Below are 17163 nucleotides of genomic sequence, written 5' to 3' on the forward strand. Positions count from 1 at the left end.
ATTGCCACTGCACTCGGCGTTGTAACATCTGGAACCTAGAGGACACACATCAGAGGGTGTTGGTGGTATAGTGGTGAGCATAGCTGCCTTCCAAGCAGTTGACCCGGGTTCGATTCCCGGCCAACGCAGTGCAAATATTTATATATTCTCCAAGCAGGATATATTTTAATGCAACATGTCACAAAACTGAAATATCAGAAACAGAATAATCAGCCGTTATATAAAAAAATAAACAAACACGTAGGTAGACATCTCGATCGCCTCATCTGCTACATTCATTGTCCCAATATATGCTATTTTCCATAAAGCACTCACCACTCACATGTGCTGATAATAAATATTTTGCTGGGGGCAGGCAATGAAAGGGCTGAGCCCCGACCAGACATTATAACCCCAGCATCCCTATTTTAAAAAGCATTTCTAGGCGATATCTAGCCTCTGAAAATAATAGGCAAGATCCACCGATAAATCTGGCAAAAGTCCCCAAGATTTTGTGCATACTTGTGCTCTCACCTGAATGCAGCGCCACCTTGTAACCATCGGATGTAACTGCGACTCAGAAAAATGTTTTATCAGAGGGCAAGTTGAGATGACTCCAAGTGGCAGATTTCCACGGAAAGAGCCTCTCGCTGCAGCAGGAAGGTTGGATACTTCAAATTGGCATAGTTTCCTGTCCAGCGTCCTCTCACGTCCCGAACGCTCCCAAACGCTCAAAAGCCTCACACCGGGCAAGCCCTCACCGGGTAGATCTCTGGCTCCCAGGTAAAGCCAAATCCTGAGTATGCTAGTGCTAGGATCACAGAGAAAGGACAGGGACAGAGAGCTGCTGTCTTGGTAAAGGCCTGAAACGGCTAATTCCTAAGAGGGTCTGCACTTTCAGTTATGACTGACTGTGAGTGGGGAAGATGAAGATTTTCTGTACCCATCATACCTTGCGATGTGCTTAGGCAAATGAGGAGAGAGCCCCACCAATCCCTTGCCACTCCGCTGAAAGCTCCTCCTCTGCATAAAGAGAGCACTTTCACAAGGGAGCAGAGTGGCGCAGCGGAAGCGTGCTTGGCCCATAACCCAGAGGTCAATGGATCGAAACCATCCTCTGCTAATATTGCTTGATTTTTCTTCCTAGGACTAATCTGTCATTTCCACCCTGCCAGCAAGGAAAAGCGCAGGCTTGTGCTAGCTATGTGAGAAAAGACTTCTCAACTATCTGTCTCTGCTGTAAATCAAGAGAGTGATCGTCAAAGGATCAACCCTATACTTTGAAAGTAAAGATACCCAATTAGAAGCATAAATGACAGGTGGGACCTTCACACGTTTTTCGGGGCATGCTTTGAATTTAATTCTTCCCTTTTTGTTCTGCTTTTATCAATCTCCTATGCATTTCATGGAATTTACTCCCTTTCTCTTCGCTGCTTTGCTTCCGATGCTGCCCATATGCTCATTTCCACTATTTGTACTGCTGCTTTCCATTTCTTCTCTTCTGCACAGCTTTATCCTTGGTTTCAATCCCCAGTTCTTTACCCACTGCAAGACAATTTCTACAGCTTTTCATGTTGGTATCCACACCAAATGCACGATTGGAACCGGTGCAAGATTGCCACTGCACTCGGCGTTGTAACATCTGGAACCTAGAGGACACACATCAGAGGGCGTTGGTGGTATAGTGGTGAGCATAGCTGCCTTCCAAGCAGTTGACCCGGGTTCGATTCCCGGCCAACGCAGTGCAAATATTTATATATTCTCCAAGCAGGATATATTTTAATGCAACATGTCACAAAACTGAAATATCAGAAACAGAATAATCAGCCGTTATATAAAAAAATAATCAAACACGTAGGTAGACATCTCGATCGCCTCATCTGCTACATTCATTGTCCCAATATATGCTATTTTCCATAAAGCACTCACCACTCACATGTGCTGATAATAAATATTTTGCTGGGGGCAGGCAATGAAAGGGCTGCGCCCCGACCAGAAATTATAACCCCAGCATCCCTATGTTAAAAAGCATTTCTAGGCGATATCTAGCCTCTGAAAATAATAGGCAAGATCCACCGATAAATCTGGCAAAAGTCCCCAAGATTTTGTGCATACTTGTGTTCTCACCTGAATGCAGCGCCACCTTGTAACCATCGGATGTAACTGCGGCTCAGAAAAATGTTTTATCAGAGGGCAAGTTGAGAGGACTCCAAGTGGCAGATTTCCACGGAAAGAGCCTCTCACTGCAGCAGGAAGGTTGGATACTTCAAATTGGCATAGTTTCCTGTCCAGCGTCCTCTCACGTCCCGAACGCTCCCAAACGCTCAAAAGCCTCCCCTCACCGGGTAGATCTCTGGCTCCCAGGTAAAGCCAAATCCTGAGTATGCTAGTGCTAGGATCACAGAGAAAGGACAGGGACAGAGAGCTGCTGTCTTGGTAAAGGCCTGAAACGGCTAATTCCTAAGAGGGTCTGCACTTTCAGTTATGACTGACTGTGAGTGGGGAAGATGAAGATTTTCTGTACCCAGCATACCTTGCGATGTGCTTAGGCAAATGAGGAGAGAGCCCCACCAATCCCTTGCCACTCCGCTGAAAGCTCCTCCTCTGCATAAAGAGAGCACTTTCACAAGGGAGCAGAGTGGCGCAGCGGAAGCGTGCTGGGCCCATAACCCAGAGGTCGATGGATCGAAACCATCCTCTGCTAATATTGCTTGATTTTTCTTCCTAGGACTAATCTGTCATTTACACCCTGCCAGCAAGGAAAAGCGCAGGCTTGTGCTAGCTATGTGAGAAAAGACTTCTCAACTATCTGTCTCTGCTGTAAATCAAGAGAGTGATCGTCAAAGGATCAACCCTATACTTTGAAAGTAAAGATACCCAATTAGAAGCATAAATGACAGGTGGGACCTTCACACGTTTTTCGGGGCATGCTTTGAATTTAATTCTTCCCTTTTTGTTCTGCTTTTATCAATCTCCTATGCATTTCATGGAATTTACTCCCTTTCTCTTCGCTGCTTTGCTTCCGATGCTGCCCATATGCTCATTTCCACTATTTGTACTGCTGCTTTCCATTTCTTCTCTTCTGCACAGCTTTGTCCTTGGTTTCAATCCCCAGTTCTTTACCCTCTGCAAGACAATTTCTACAGCTTTTCATGTTGGTATCCACACCAAATGCACGATTGGAACCGGTGCAAGATTGCCACTGCACTCGGCGTTGTAACATCTGGAACCTAGAGGACACACATCAGAGGGCGTTGGTGGTATAGTGGTGAGCATAGCTGCCTTCCAAGCAGTTGACCCGGGTTCGATTCCCGGCCAACGCAGTGCAAATATTTATATATTCTCCAAGCAGGATATATTTTAATGCAACATGTCACAAAACTGAAATATCAGAAACAGAATAATCAGCCGTTATATAAAAAAATAAACAAACACGTAGGTAGACATCTCGATCGCCTCATCTGCTACATTCATTGTCCCAATATATGCTATTTTCCATAAAGCACTCACCACTCACATGTGCTGATAATAAATATTTTGCTGGGGGCAGGCAATGAAAGGGCTGAGCCCCGACCAGACATTATAACCCCAGCATCCCTATTTTAAAAAGCATTTCTAGGCGATATCTAGCCTCTGAAAATAATAGGCAAGATCCACCGATAAATCTGGCAAAAGTCCCCAAGATTTTGTGCATACTTGTGCTCTCACCTGAATGCAGCGCCACCTTGTAACCATCGGATGTAACTGCGGCTCAGAAAAATGTTTTATCAGAGGGCAAGTTGAGAGGACTCCAAGTGGCAGATTTCCACGGAAAGAGCCTCTCGCTGCAGCAGGAAGGTTGGATACTTCAAATTGGCATAGTTTCCTGTCCAGCGTCCTCTCACGTCCCGAAAGCTCCCAAACGCTCAAAAGCCTCGCCCTCACCGGGTAGATCTCTGGCTCCCAGGTAAAGCCAAATCCTGAGTATGCTAGTGCTAGGATCACAGAGAAAGGACAGGGACAGAGAGCTGCTGTCTTGGTAAAGGCCTGAAACGGCTAATTCCTAAGAGGGTCTGCACTTTCAGTTATGACTGACTGTGAGTGGGGAAGATGAAGATTTTCTGTACCCAGCATACCTTGCGATGTGCTTAGGCAAATGAGGAGAGAGCCCCACCAATCCCTTGCCACTCCGCTGAAAGCTCCTCCTCTGCATAAAGAGAGCACTTTCACAAGGGAGCAGAGTGGCGCAGCGGAAGCGTGCTGGGCCCATAACCCAGAGGTCGATGGATCGAAACCATCCTCTGCTAATATTGCTTGATTTTTCTTCCTAGGACTAATCTGTCATTTACACCCTGCCAGCAAGGAAAAGCGCAGGCTTGTGCTAGCTATGTGAGAAAAGACTTCTCAACTATCTGTCTCTGCTGTAAATCAAGAGAGTGATCGTCAAAGGATCAACCCTATACTTTGAAAGTAAAGATACCCAATTAGAAGCATAAATGACAGGTGGGACCTTCACACGTTTTTCGGGGCATGCTTTGAATTTAATTCTTCCCTTTTTGTTCTGCTTTTATCAATCTCCTATGCATTTCATGGAATTTACTCCCTTTCTCTTCGCTGCTTTGCTTCCGATGCTGCCCATATGCTCATTTCCACTATTTGTACTGCTGCTTTCCATTTCTTCTCTTCTGCACAGCTTTGTCCTTGGTTTCAATCCCCAGTTCTTTACCCTCTGCAAGACAATTTCTACAGCTTTTCATGTTGGTATCCACACCAAATGCACGATTGGAACCGGTGCAAGATTGCCACTGCACTCGGCGTTGTAACATCTGGAACCTAGAGGACACACATCAGAGGGCGTTGGTGGTATAGTGGTGAGCATAGCTGCCTTCCAAGCAGTTGACCCGGGTTCGATTCCCGGCCAACGCAGTGCAAATATTTATATATTCTCCAAGCAGGATATATTTTAATGCAACATGTCACAAAACTGAAATATCAGAAACAGAATAATCAGCCGTTATATAAAAAAATAAACAAACACGTAGGTAGACATCTCGATCGCCTCATCTGCTACATTCATTGTCCCAATATATGCTATTTTCCATAAAGCACTCACCACTCACATGTGCTGATAATAAATATTTTGCTGGGGGCAGGCAATGAAAGGGCTGAGCCCCGACCAGACATTATAACCCCAGCATCCCTATTTTAAAAAGCATTTCTAGGCGATATCTAGCCTCTGAAAATAATAGGCAAGATCCACCGATAAATCTGGCAAAAGTCCCCAAGATTTTGTGCATACTTGTGCTCTCACCTGAATGCAGCGCCACCTTGTAACCATCGGATGTAACTGCGGCTCAGAAAAATGTTTTATCAGAGGGCAAGTTGAGAGGACTCCAAGTGGCAGATTTCCACGGAAAGAGCCTCTCGCTGCAGCAGGAAGGTTGGATACTTCAAATTGGCATAGTTTCCTGTCCAGCGTCCTCTCACGTCCCGAACGCTCCCAAACGCTCAAAAGCCTCGCCCTCACCGGGTAGATCTCTGGCTCCCAGGTAAAGCCAAATCCTGAGTATGCTAGTGCTAGGATCACAGAGAAAGGACAGGGACAGAGAGCTGCTGTCTTGGTAAAGGCCTGAAACGGCTAATTCCTAAGAGGGTCTGCACTTTCAGTTATGACTGACTGTGAGTGGGGAAGATGAAGATTTTCTGTACCCAGCATACCTTGCGATGTGCTTAGGCAAATGAGGAGAGAGCCCCACCAATCCCTTGCCACTCCGCTGAAAGCTCCTCCTCTGCATAAAGAGAGCACTTTCACAAGGGAGCAGAGTGGCGCAGCGGAAGCGTGCTGGGCCCATAACCCAGAGGTCGATGGATCGAAACCATCCTCTGCTAATATTGCTTGATTTTTCTTCCTAGGACTAATCTGTCATTTCCACCCTGCCAGCAAGGAAAAGCGCAGGCTTGTGCTAGCTATGTGAGAAAAGACTTCTCAACTATCTGTCTCTGCTGTAAATCAAGAGAGTGATCGTCAAAGGATCAACCCTATACTTTGAAAGTAAAGATACCCAATTAGAAGCATAAATGACAGGTGGGACCTTCACACGTTTTTCGGGGCATGCTTTGAATTTAATTCTTCCCTTTTTGTTCTGCTTTTATCAATCTCCTATGCATTTCATGGAATTTACTCCCTTTCTCTTCGCTGCTTTGCTTCCGATGCTGCCCATATGCTCATTTCCACTATTTGTACTGCTGCTTTCCATTTCTTCTCTTCTGCACAGCTTTATCCTTGGTTTCAATCCCCAGTTCTTTACCCTCTGCAAGACAATTTCTACAGCTTTTCATGTTGGTATCCACACCAAATGCACGATTGGAACCGGTGCAAGATTGCCACTGCACTCGGCGTTGTAACATCTGGAACCTAGAGGACACACATCAGAGGGTGTTGGTGGTATAGTGGTGAGCATAGCTGCCTTCCAAGCAGTTGACCCGGGTTCGATTCCCGGCCAACGCAGTGCAAATATTTATATATTCTCCAAGCAGGATATATTTTAATGCAACATGTCACAAAACTGAAATATCAGAAACAGAATAATCAGCCGTTATATAAAAAAATAAACAAACACGTAGGTAGACATCTCGATCGCCTCATCTGCTACATTCATTGTCCCAATATATGCTATTTTCCATAAAGCACTCACCACTCACATGTGCTGATAATAAATATTTTGCTGGGGGCAGGCAATGAAAGGGCTGAGCCCCGACCAGACATTATAACCCCAGCATCCCTATTTTAAAAAGCATTTCTAGGCGATATCTAGCCTCTGAAAATAATAGGCAAGATCCACCGATAAATCTGGCAAAAGTCCCCAAGATTTTGTGCATACTTGTGCTCTCACCTGAATGCAGCGCCACCTTGTAACCATCGGATGTAACTGCGACTCAGAAAAATGTTTTATCAGAGGGCAAGTTGAGATGACTCCAAGTGGCAGATTTCCACGGAAAGAGCCTCTCGCTGCAGCAGGAAGGTTGGATACTTCAAATTGGCATAGTTTCCTGTCCAGCGTCCTCTCACGTCCCGAACGCTCCCAAACGCTCAAAAGCCTCACACCGGGCAAGCCCTCACCGGGTAGATCTCTGGCTCCCAGGTAAAGCCAAATCCTGAGTATGCTAGTGCTAGGATCACAGAGAAAGGACAGGGACAGAGAGCTGCTGTCTTGGTAAAGGCCTGAAACGGCTAATTCCTAAGAGGGTCTGCACTTTCAGTTATGACTGACTGTGAGTGGGGAAGATGAAGATTTTCTGTACCCAGCATACCTTGCGATGTGCTTAGGCAAATGAGGAGAGAGCCCCACCAATCCCTTGCCACTCCGCTGAAAGCTCCTCCTCTGCATAAAGAGAGCACTTTCACAAGGGAGCAGAGTGGCGCAGCGGAAGCGTGCTGGGCCCATAACCCAGAGGTCGATGGATCGAAACCATCCTCTGCTAATATTTCTTGATTTTTCTTCCTAGGACTAATCTGTCATTTCCACCCTGCCAGCAAGGAAAAGCGCAGGCTTGTGCTAGCTATGTGAGAAAAGACTTCTCAACTATCTGTCTCTGCTGTAAATCAAGAGAGTGATCGTCAAAGGATCAACCCTATACTTTGAAAGTAAAGATACCCAATTAGAAGCATAAATGACAGGTGGGACCTTCACACGTTTTTCGGGGCATGCTTTGAATTTAATTCTTCCCTTTTTGTTCTGCTTTTATCAATCTCCTATGCATTTCATGGAATTTACTCCCTTTCTCTTCGCTGCTTTGCTTCCGATGCTGCCCATATGCTCATTTCCACTATTTGTACTGCTGCTTTCCATTTCTTCTCTTCTGCACAGCTTTATCCTTGGTTTCAATCCCCAGTTCTTTACCCTCTGCAAGACAATTTCTACAGCTTTTCATGTTGGTATCCACACCAAATGCACGATTGGAACCGGTGCAAGATTGCCACTGCACTCGGCGTTGTAACATCTGGAACCTAGAGGACACACATCAGAGGGTGTTGGTGGTATAGTGGTGAGCATAGCTGCCTTCCAAGCAGTTGACCCGGGTTCGATTCCCGGCCAACGCAGTGCAAATATTTATATATTCTCCAAGCAGGATATATTTTAATGCAACATGTCACAAAACTGAAATATCAGAAACAGAATAATCAGCCGTTATATAAAAAAATAAACAAACACGTAGGTAGACATCTCGATCGCCTCATCTGCTACATTCATTGTCCCAATATATGCTATTTTCCATAAAGCACTCACCACTCACATGTGCTGATAATAAATATTTTGCTGGGGGCAGGCAATGAAAGGGCTGAGCCCCGACCAGACATTATAACCCCAGCATCCCTATTTTAAAAAGCATTTCTAGGCGATATCTAGCCTCTGAAAATAATAGGCAAGATCCACCGATAAATCTGGCAAAAGTCCCCAAGATTTTGTGCATACTTGTGCTCTCACCTGAATGCAGCGCCACCTTGTAACCATCGGATGTAACTGCGACTCAGAAAAATGTTTTATCAGAGGGCAAGTTGAGATGACTCCAAGTGGCAGATTTCCACGGAAAGAGCCTCTCGCTGCAGCAGGAAGGTTGGATACTTCAAATTGGCATAGTTTCCTGTCCAGCGTCCTCTCACGTCCCGAACGCTCCCAAACGCTCAAAAGCCTCACACCGGGCAAGCCCTCACCGGGTAGATCTCTGGCTCCCAGGTAAAGCCAAATCCTGAGTATGCTAGTGCTAGGATCACAGAGAAAGGACAGGGACAGAGAGCTGCTGTCTTGGTAAAGGCCTGAAACGGCTAATTCCTAAGAGGGTCTGCACTTTCAGTTATGACTGACTGTGAGTGGGGAAGATGAAGATTTTCTGTACCCATCATACCTTGCGATGTGCTTAGGCAAATGAGGAGAGAGCCCCACCAATCCCTTGCCACTCCGCTGAAAGCTCCTCCTCTGCATAAAGAGAGCACTTTCACAAGGGAGCAGAGTGGCGCAGCGGAAGCGTGCTTGGCCCATAACCCAGAGGTCAATGGATCGAAACCATCCTCTGCTAATATTGCTTGATTTTTCTTCCTAGGACTAATCTGTCATTTCCACCCTGCCAGCAAGGAAAAGCGCAGGCTTGTGCTAGCTATGTGAGAAAAGACTTCTCAACTATCTGTCTCTGCTGTAAATCAAGAGAGTGATCGTCAAAGGATCAACCCTATACTTTGAAAGTAAAGATACCCAATTAGAAGCATAAATGACAGGTGGGACCTTCACACGTTTTTCGGGGCATGCTTTGAATTTAATTCTTCCCTTTTTGTTCTGCTTTTATCAATCTCCTATGCATTTCATGGAATTTACTCCCTTTCTCTTCGCTGCTTTGCTTCCGATGCTGCCCATATGCTCATTTCCACTATTTGTACTGCTGCTTTCCATTTCTTCTCTTCTGCACAGCTTTATCCTTGGTTTCAATCCCCAGTTCTTTACCCACTGCAAGACAATTTCTACAGCTTTTCATGTTGGTATCCACACCAAATGCACGATTGGAACCGGTGCAAGATTGCCACTGCACTCGGCGTTGTAACATCTGGAACCTAGAGGACACACATCAGAGGGCGTTGGTGGTATAGTGGTGAGCATAGCTGCCTTCCAAGCAGTTGACCCGGGTTCGATTCCCGGCCAACGCAGTGCAAATATTTATATATTCTCCAAGCAGGATATATTTTAATGCAACATGTCACAAAACTGAAATATCAGAAACAGAATAATCAGCCGTTATATAAAAAAATAATCAAACACGTAGGTAGACATCTCGATCGCCTCATCTGCTACATTCATTGTCCCAATATATGCTATTTTCCATAAAGCACTCACCACTCACATGTGCTGATAATAAATATTTTGCTGGGGGCAGGCAATGAAAGGGCTGCGCCCCGACCAGAAATTATAACCCCAGCATCCCTATGTTAAAAAGCATTTCTAGGCGATATCTAGCCTCTGAAAATAATAGGCAAGATCCACCGATAAATCTGGCAAAAGTCCCCAAGATTTTGTGCATACTTGTGTTCTCACCTGAATGCAGCGCCACCTTGTAACCATCGGATGTAACTGCGGCTCAGAAAAATGTTTTATCAGAGGGCAAGTTGAGAGGACTCCAAGTGGCAGATTTCCACGGAAAGAGCCTCTCACTGCAGCAGGAAGGTTGGATACTTCAAATTGGCATAGTTTCCTGTCCAGCGTCCTCTCACGTCCCGAACGCTCCCAAACGCTCAAAAGCCTCCCCTCACCGGGTAGATCTCTGGCTCCCAGGTAAAGCCAAATCCTGAGTATGCTAGTGCTAGGATCACAGAGAAAGGACAGGGACAGAGAGCTGCTGTCTTGGTAAAGGCCTGAAACGGCTAATTCCTAAGAGGGTCTGCACTTTCAGTTATGACTGACTGTGAGTGGGGAAGATGAAGATTTTCTGTACCCAGCATACCTTGCGATGTGCTTAGGCAAATGAGGAGAGAGCCCCACCAATCCCTTGCCACTCCGCTGAAAGCTCCTCCTCTGCATAAAGAGAGCACTTTCACAAGGGAGCAGAGTGGCGCAGCGGAAGCGTGCTGGGCCCATAACCCAGAGGTCGATGGATCGAAACCATCCTCTGCTAATATTGCTTGATTTTTCTTCCTAGGACTAATCTGTCATTTACACCCTGCCAGCAAGGAAAAGCGCAGGCTTGTGCTAGCTATGTGAGAAAAGACTTCTCAACTATCTGTCTCTGCTGTAAATCAAGAGAGTGATCGTCAAAGGATCAACCCTATACTTTGAAAGTAAAGATACCCAATTAGAAGCATAAATGACAGGTGGGACCTTCACACGTTTTTCGGGGCATGCTTTGAATTTAATTCTTCCCTTTTTGTTCTGCTTTTATCAATCTCCTATGCATTTCATGGAATTTACTCCCTTTCTCTTCGCTGCTTTGCTTCCGATGCTGCCCATATGCTCATTTCCACTATTTGTACTGCTGCTTTCCATTTCTTCTCTTCTGCACAGCTTTGTCCTTGGTTTCAATCCCCAGTTCTTTACCCTCTGCAAGACAATTTCTACAGCTTTTCATGTTGGTATCCACACCAAATGCACGATTGGAACCGGTGCAAGATTGCCACTGCACTCGGCGTTGTAACATCTGGAACCTAGAGGACACACATCAGAGGGCGTTGGTGGTATAGTGGTGAGCATAGCTGCCTTCCAAGCAGTTGACCCGGGTTCGATTCCCGGCCAACGCAGTGCAAATATTTATATATTCTCCAAGCAGGATATATTTTAATGCAACATGTCACAAAACTGAAATATCAGAAACAGAATAATCAGCCGTTATATAAAAAAATAAACAAACACGTAGGTAGACATCTCGATCGCCTCATCTGCTACATTCATTGTCCCAATATATGCTATTTTCCATAAAGCACTCACCACTCACATGTGCTGATAATAAATATTTTGCTGGGGGCAGGCAATGAAAGGGCTGAGCCCCGACCAGACATTATAACCCCAGCATCCCTATTTTAAAAAGCATTTCTAGGCGATATCTAGCCTCTGAAAATAATAGGCAAGATCCACCGATAAATCTGGCAAAAGTCCCCAAGATTTTGTGCATACTTGTGCTCTCACCTGAATGCAGCGCCACCTTGTAACCATCGGATGTAACTGCGGCTCAGAAAAATGTTTTATCAGAGGGCAAGTTGAGAGGACTCCAAGTGGCAGATTTCCACGGAAAGAGCCTCTCGCTGCAGCAGGAAGGTTGGATACTTCAAATTGGCATAGTTTCCTGTCCAGCGTCCTCTCACGTCCCGAAAGCTCCCAAACGCTCAAAAGCCTCGCCCTCACCGGGTAGATCTCTGGCTCCCAGGTAAAGCCAAATCCTGAGTATGCTAGTGCTAGGATCACAGAGAAAGGACAGGGACAGAGAGCTGCTGTCTTGGTAAAGGCCTGAAACGGCTAATTCCTAAGAGGGTCTGCACTTTCAGTTATGACTGACTGTGAGTGGGGAAGATGAAGATTTTCTGTACCCAGCATACCTTGCGATGTGCTTAGGCAAATGAGGAGAGAGCCCCACCAATCCCTTGCCACTCCGCTGAAAGCTCCTCCTCTGCATAAAGAGAGCACTTTCACAAGGGAGCAGAGTGGCGCAGCGGAAGCGTGCTGGGCCCATAACCCAGAGGTCGATGGATCGAAACCATCCTCTGCTAATATTTCTTGATTTTTCTTCCTAGGACTAATCTGTCATTTCCACCCTGCCAGCAAGGAAAAGCGCAGGCTTGTGCTAGCTATGTGAGAAAAGACTTCTCAACTATCTGTCTCTGCTGTAAATCAAGAGAGTGATCGTCAAAGGATCAACCCTATACTTTGAAAGTAAAGATACCCAATTAGAAGCATAAATGACAGGTGGGACCTTCACACGTTTTTCGGGGCATGCTTTGAATTTAATTCTTCCCTTTTTGTTCTGCTTTTATCAATCTCCTATGCATTTCATGGAATTTACTCCCTTTCTCTTCGCTGCTTTGCTTCCGATGCTGCCCATATGCTCATTTCCACTATTTGTACTGCTGCTTTCCATTTCTTCTCTTCTGCACAGCTTTATCCTTGGTTTCAATCCCCAGTTCTTTACCCTCTGCAAGACAATTTCTACAGCTTTTCATGTTGGTATCCACACCAAATGCACGATTGGAACCGGTGCAAGATTGCCACTGCACTCGGCGTTGTAACATCTGGAACCTAGAGGACACACATCAGAGGGTGTTGGTGGTATAGTGGTGAGCATAGCTGCCTTCCAAGCAGTTGACCCGGGTTCGATTCCCGGCCAACGCAGTGCAAATATTTATATATTCTCCAAGCAGGATATATTTTAATGCAACATGTCACAAAACTGAAATATCAGAAACAGAATAATCAGCCGTTATATAAAAAAATAAACAAACACGTAGGTAGACATCTCGATCGCCTCATCTGCTACATTCATTGTCCCAATATATGCTATTTTCCATAAAGCACTCACCACTCACATGTGCTGATAATAAATATTTTGCTGGGGGCAGGCAATGAAAGGGCTGAGCCCCGACCAGACATTATAACCCCAGCATCCCTATTTTAAAAAGCATTTCTAGGCGATATCTAGCCTCTGAAAATAATAGGCAAGATCCACCGATAAATCTGGCAAAAGTCCCCAAGATTTTGTGCATACTTGTGCTCTCACCTGAATGCAGCGCCACCTTGTAACCATCGGATGTAACTGCGACTCAGAAAAATGTTTTATCAGAGGGCAAGTTGAGATGACTCCAAGTGGCAGATTTCCACGGAAAGAGCCTCTCGCTGCAGCAGGAAGGTTGGATACTTCAAATTGGCATAGTTTCCTGTCCAGCGTCCTCTCACGTCCCGAACGCTCCCAAACGCTCAAAAGCCTCACACCGGGCAAGCCCTCACCGGGTAGATCTCTGGCTCCCAGGTAAAGCCAAATCCTGAGTATGCTAGTGCTAGGATCACAGAGAAAGGACAGGGACAGAGAGCTGCTGTCTTGGTAAAGGCCTGAAACGGCTAATTCCTAAGAGGGTCTGCACTTTCAGTTATGACTGACTGTGAGTGGGGAAGATGAAGATTTTCTGTACCCATCATACCTTGCGATGTGCTTAGGCAAATGAGGAGAGAGCCCCACCAATCCCTTGCCACTCCGCTGAAAGCTCCTCCTCTGCATAAAGAGAGCACTTTCACAAGGGAGCAGAGTGGCGCAGCGGAAGCGTGCTTGGCCCATAACCCAGAGGTCAATGGATCGAAACCATCCTCTGCTAATATTGCTTGATTTTTCTTCCTAGGACTAATCTGTCATTTCCACCCTGCCAGCAAGGAAAAGCGCAGGCTTGTGCTAGCTATGTGAGAAAAGACTTCTCAACTATCTGTCTCTGCTGTAAATCAAGAGAGTGATCGTCAAAGGATCAACCCTATACTTTGAAAGTAAAGATACCCAATTAGAAGCATAAATGACAGGTGGGACCTTCACACGTTTTTCGGGGCATGCTTTGAATTTAATTCTTCCCTTTTTGTTCTGCTTTTATCAATCTCCTATGCATTTCATGGAATTTACTCCCTTTCTCTTCGCTGCTTTGCTTCCGATGCTGCCCATATGCTCATTTCCACTATTTGTACTGCTGCTTTCCATTTCTTCTCTTCTGCACAGCTTTATCCTTGGTTTCAATCCCCAGTTCTTTACCCACTGCAAGACAATTTCTACAGCTTTTCATGTTGGTATCCACACCAAATGCACGATTGGAACCGGTGCAAGATTGCCACTGCACTCGGCGTTGTAACATCTGGAACCTAGAGGACACACATCAGAGGGCGTTGGTGGTATAGTGGTGAGCATAGCTGCCTTCCAAGCAGTTGACCCGGGTTCGATTCCCGGCCAACGCAGTGCAAATATTTATATATTCTCCAAGCAGGATATATTTTAATGCAACATGTCACAAAACTGAAATATCAGAAACAGAATAATCAGCCGTTATATAAAAAAATAATCAAACACGTAGGTAGACATCTCGATCGCCTCATCTGCTACATTCATTGTCCCAATATATGCTATTTTCCATAAAGCACTCACCACTCACATGTGCTGATAATAAATATTTTGCTGGGGGCAGGCAATGAAAGGGCTGCGCCCCGACCAGAAATTATAACCCCAGCATCCCTATGTTAAAAAGCATTTCTAGGCGATATCTAGCCTCTGAAAATAATAGGCAAGATCCACCGATAAATCTGGCAAAAGTCCCCAAGATTTTGTGCATACTTGTGTTCTCACCTGAATGCAGCGCCACCTTGTAACCATCGGATGTAACTGCGGCTCAGAAAAATGTTTTATCAGAGGGCAAGTTGAGAGGACTCCAAGTGGCAGATTTCCACGGAAAGAGCCTCTCACTGCAGCAGGAAGGTTGGATACTTCAAATTGGCATAGTTTCCTGTCCAGCGTCCTCTCACGTCCCGAACGCTCCCAAACGCTCAAAAGCCTCCCCTCACCGGGTAGATCTCTGGCTCCCAGGTAAAGCCAAATCCTGAGTATGCTAGTGCTAGGATCACAGAGAAAGGACAGGGACAGAGAGCTGCTGTCTTGGTAAAGGCCTGAAACGGCTAATTCCTAAGAGGGTCTGCACTTTCAGTTATGACTGACTGTGAGTGGGGAAGATGAAGATTTTCTGTACCCAGCATACCTTGCGATGTGCTTAGGCAAATGAGGAGAGAGCCCCACCAATCCCTTGCCACTCCGCTGAAAGCTCCTCCTCTGCATAAAGAGAGCACTTTCACAAGGGAGCAGAGTGGCGCAGCGGAAGCGTGCTGGGCCCATAACCCAGAGGTCGATGGATCGAAACCATCCTCTGCTAATATTGCTTGATTTTTCTTCCTAGGACTAATCTGTCATTTACACCCTGCCAGCAAGGAAAAGCGCAGGCTTGTGCTAGCTATGTGAGAAAAGACTTCTCAACTATCTGTCTCTGCTGTAAATCAAGAGAGTGATCGTCAAAGGATCAACCCTATACTTTGAAAGTAAAGATACCCAATTAGAAGCATAAATGACAGGTGGGACCTTCACACGTTTTTCGGGGCATGCTTTGAATTTAATTCTTCCCTTTTTGTTCTGCTTTTATCAATCTCCTATGCATTTCATGGAATTTACTCCCTTTCTCTTCGCTGCTTTGCTTCCGATGCTGCCCATATGCTCATTTCCACTATTTGTACTGCTGCTTTCCATTTCTTCTCTTCTGCACAGCTTTGTCCTTGGTTTCAATCCCCAGTTCTTTACCCTCTGCAAGACAATTTCTACAGCTTTTCATGTTGGTATCCACACCAAATGCACGATTGGAACCGGTGCAAGATTGCCACTGCACTCGGCGTTGTAACATCTGGAACCTAGAGGACACACATCAGAGGGCGTTGGTGGTATAGTGGTGAGCATAGCTGCCTTCCAAGCAGTTGACCCGGGTTCGATTCCCGGCCAACGCAGTGCAAATATTTATATATTCTCCAAGCAGGATATATTTTAATGCAACATGTCACAAAACTGAAATATCAGAAACAGAATAATCAGCCGTTATATAAAAAAATAAACAAACACGTAGGTAGACATCTCGATCGCCTCATCTGCTACATTCATTGTCCCAATATATGCTATTTTCCATAAAGCACTCACCACTCACATGTGCTGATAATAAATATTTTGCTGGGGGCAGGCAATGAAAGGGCTGAGCCCCGACCAGACATTATAACCCCAGCATCCCTATTTTAAAAAGCATTTCTAGGCGATATCTAGCCTCTGAAAATAATAGGCAAGATCCACCGATAAATCTGGCAAAAGTCCCCAAGATTTTGTGCATACTTGTGCTCTCACCTGAATGCAGCGCCACCTTGTAACCATCGGATGTAACTGCGGCTCAGAAAAATGTTTTATCAGAGGGCAAGTTGAGAGGACTCCAAGTGGCAGATTTCCACGGAAAGAGCCTCTCGCTGCAGCAGGAAGGTTGGATACTTCAAATTGGCATAGTTTCCTGTCCAGCGTCCTCTCACGTCCCGAAAGCTCCCAAACGCTCAAAAGCCTCGCCCTCACCGGGTAGATCTCTGGCTCCCAGGTAAAGCCAAATCCTGAGTATGCTAGTGCTAGGATCACAGAGAAAGGACAGGGACAGAGAGCTGCTGTCTTGGTAAAGGCCTGAAACGGCTAATTCCTAAGAGGGTCTGCACTTTCAGTTATGACTGACTGTGAGTGGGGAAGATGAAGATTTTCTGTACCCAGCATACCTTGCGATGTGCTTAGGCAAATGAGGAGAGAGCCCCACCAATCCCTTGCCACTCCGCTGAAAGCTCCTCCTCTGCATAAAGAGAGCACTTTCACAAGGGAGCAGAGTGGCGCAGCGGAAGCGTGCTGGGCCCATAACCCAGAGGTCGATGGATCGAAACCATCCTCTGCTAATATTGCTTGATTTTTCTTCCTAGGACTAATCTGTCATTTACACCCTGCCAGCAAGGAAAAGCGCAGGCTTGTGCTAGCTATGTGAGAAAAGACTTCTCAACTATCTGTCTCTGCTGTAAATCAAGAGAGTGATCGTCAAAGGATCAACCCTATACTTTGAAAGTAAAGATACCCAATTAGAAGCATAAATGACAGGTGGGACCTTCACAC

The 17163-nt window shown here is 45.7% G+C and overlaps 11 non-coding genes across 11 annotated transcripts; all 11 read left to right on the forward strand.

The window, feature by feature from the left end:
• Nucleotides 1-56: 56 nt before the first annotated feature.
• On the forward strand, nucleotides 57-128 carry TRNAG-UCC (transfer RNA glycine (anticodon UCC)). The gene has a single exon. It is a non-coding gene; the product is annotated as a tRNA-Gly (tRNA).
• Nucleotides 129-1649: 1521 nt separating this feature from the next.
• On the forward strand, nucleotides 1650-1721 carry TRNAG-UCC (transfer RNA glycine (anticodon UCC)). Its single transcript has one exon. It is a non-coding gene; the product is annotated as a tRNA-Gly (tRNA).
• A 1509-nt stretch (nucleotides 1722-3230) lies between these two features.
• On the forward strand, nucleotides 3231-3302 carry TRNAG-UCC (transfer RNA glycine (anticodon UCC)). Its single transcript has one exon. It is a non-coding gene; the product is annotated as a tRNA-Gly (tRNA).
• A 1510-nt stretch (nucleotides 3303-4812) lies between these two features.
• TRNAG-UCC (transfer RNA glycine (anticodon UCC)) lies at nucleotides 4813-4884 on the forward strand. Its single transcript has one exon. It is a non-coding gene; the product is annotated as a tRNA-Gly (tRNA).
• A 1510-nt stretch (nucleotides 4885-6394) lies between these two features.
• TRNAG-UCC (transfer RNA glycine (anticodon UCC)) lies at nucleotides 6395-6466 on the forward strand. The gene has a single exon. It is a non-coding gene; the product is annotated as a tRNA-Gly (tRNA).
• Nucleotides 6467-7987: 1521 nt separating this feature from the next.
• TRNAG-UCC (transfer RNA glycine (anticodon UCC)) lies at nucleotides 7988-8059 on the forward strand. Its single transcript has one exon. It is a non-coding gene; the product is annotated as a tRNA-Gly (tRNA).
• Nucleotides 8060-9580: 1521 nt separating this feature from the next.
• Nucleotides 9581-9652, forward strand: TRNAG-UCC (transfer RNA glycine (anticodon UCC)). Its single transcript has one exon. It is a non-coding gene; the product is annotated as a tRNA-Gly (tRNA).
• Nucleotides 9653-11161: 1509 nt separating this feature from the next.
• Nucleotides 11162-11233, forward strand: TRNAG-UCC (transfer RNA glycine (anticodon UCC)). Its single transcript has one exon. It is a non-coding gene; the product is annotated as a tRNA-Gly (tRNA).
• Nucleotides 11234-12743: 1510 nt separating this feature from the next.
• TRNAG-UCC (transfer RNA glycine (anticodon UCC)) lies at nucleotides 12744-12815 on the forward strand. Its single transcript has one exon. It is a non-coding gene; the product is annotated as a tRNA-Gly (tRNA).
• Nucleotides 12816-14336: 1521 nt separating this feature from the next.
• On the forward strand, nucleotides 14337-14408 carry TRNAG-UCC (transfer RNA glycine (anticodon UCC)). Its single transcript has one exon. It is a non-coding gene; the product is annotated as a tRNA-Gly (tRNA).
• Nucleotides 14409-15917: 1509 nt separating this feature from the next.
• Nucleotides 15918-15989, forward strand: TRNAG-UCC (transfer RNA glycine (anticodon UCC)). The gene has a single exon. It is a non-coding gene; the product is annotated as a tRNA-Gly (tRNA).
• Nucleotides 15990-17163: the final 1174 nt, after the last annotated feature.

This window comes from Triturus cristatus, chromosome 11 (assembly GCF_964204655.1).
Source record: "Triturus cristatus chromosome 11, aTriCri1.1, whole genome shotgun sequence".
Lineage (NCBI taxonomy): Eukaryota > Metazoa > Chordata > Amphibia > Caudata > Salamandridae > Triturus > Triturus cristatus.